The 1,865-nt window shown below is 47.8% G+C and overlaps 1 pseudogene; it reads left to right on the top strand.

Moving 5' to 3' along the window:
- The first annotated feature begins 263 nt into the window (after positions 1–263).
- On the top strand, positions 264–1,159 carry LOC102271097 (ferritin light chain pseudogene; annotated as a pseudogene).
- Positions 1,160–1,865: the final 706 nt, after the last annotated feature.

Consider the following 1,865-nt stretch of genomic DNA (forward strand, 5'->3'; position numbering starts at 1 on the left):
ACAACTGACTGGTTCCGAATTGGGAAAGGAGTACATCAAGGCTGCATATTGTCACCCTGCTTATTTAGCTTATATGCAGAATACATCATGCAAGTGCTGGGCTGGATGAAGTGAAAGCTGCAATCAAGATTGTCAGGAGAAATATCAATAACCTCAGTTATTCAGATGACACCACCCTTATGGCAAAAAGTGAAGAGGAGCTAAAGAGCCTCTTAATGAAAGTGAAAAAGGAGGGTGAAAAAGCTGGTTTAAAACTCAACATTAGGAAGTGCGCTCGGCGGCCCCGCGGATCTGTCTCTTGCTTCAACAGTGCTTGGACGGAACAGACCCAGGGACGCCCCTTGCTCCAGCCTCCGACCACCCTCCAACCTTTTTTCCAGTCGCAACCTTCGGAGTCAGCCACTCAGCTGTCCGCGATCACCGGGACCAGCCACCATTTTTTAACTCCTTATTATTACCGACCAATCATGAGCTCCCAGATTCGTCAGAATTATTCTACCGAGGTGGAGGCCGCCGTCAACCGCCTGGTTAACATGCAACTGCGGGCCTCCTACACCTACCTCTCTCTGGGCTTCTATTTCGACCGCGACGATGTGGCCCTGGAGGGTGTGGGTCACTTTTTTCGCGAATTGGCCAAGGAGAAGCGCGAGGGCGCGGAGTCTCTTGAAACTGCAAAACCAGCGTGGCGGCCGCGCCCTCTTCCTGGACGTGCAGAAGCCATCTCAAGATGAGTGGGGTAAAACCCAGGACGCTATGGAGGCCGCCCTTCTCGTAGAGAAGAACCTGAATCAAGCCCTGTTGGATCTGCATGGCCTGGCTTCTGCCCGAGGAGACCTCCACATCTGTGACTTCCTGGAGAACCACTTCCTAGATGAGGAAGTGAAACTCATCAAGAAGATGGGTGACCACCTGACCAACCTCCGCAGGCTGGCTGGTCCCCAGGCTGGGTTGGGCGAGTATCTCTTTGAAAGGCTCACCCTCAAGCACGACTAGGAGCTTCTGGAGACCAGTGGCCATTGAAGAACCCACCTAACATCAGGGCTGCCTGAAGCCCCTCTCTGCAGCTACTAGGCAGCTTTTTTAACACCCTGGAGCCCTCTCTCAAGCCTTGGACCATATGGAAACAATAAAGCTTTTTGCAGCATAAAAAAAAAAAAAAAAAAAAAAAACATTAAAAAACTGAAGATCATGACTTCAGTTCCCATCACTTCATGGCAAATAGATGGAGAAAGAATGGACATAGTGAGAGATTTTATTTTCTTGGGCTCTAAAACCACTGCAGATCATGACTGCAGCCATGAAATTAAAAGACTGTTGTTCCTTGGAAGAAAAGCCATGAGCAACCAAACAGCATATTAAAAAGTGGAGACATTACTTTGCCAACAAAGGTCCATATAGCCAAAGCTATGGTTTTTCCAGTACTCACATATGGATGTGAGAGTTGGCCTGTGAAGAAGGCTGAGCACCAAAGAATTGATGCTTTTGATCTGTGGTATTGGAGAAGAGTATCTTGAGAGTCTTGAGAGTCCCTTGGACTATAAGGAGATCAAACCAATCAATCCTGAAGGAAATCAGTCCTGAGTATTCATTGGAAGGACTGATGCTGAAGCTCCAATACCTTGGCCACCTGATGTGAAGCATTGACTCATTGGAAAAGATCCTGATGCTGAGAAATATTGCAGGCAGGAGGAGAAGGGGACAACAGAGGATGAGATGGTTAGATAGCATCACCAACTCGATGGACATAAATTTGAACAAGCTCTGTGAAATGGTGATGTACAGTGAGACTGGTGTGCTGCAGCCCATGGGGTCACAAAGAGTCACACATGGCTGAATGACTGAACTGAACTGAACTAAATTTATTT

The sequence above is a fragment of the Bos mutus genome, chromosome 3 (assembly GCF_027580195.1).
Source record: "Bos mutus isolate GX-2022 chromosome 3, NWIPB_WYAK_1.1, whole genome shotgun sequence".
Lineage (NCBI taxonomy): Eukaryota > Metazoa > Chordata > Mammalia > Artiodactyla > Bovidae > Bos > Bos mutus.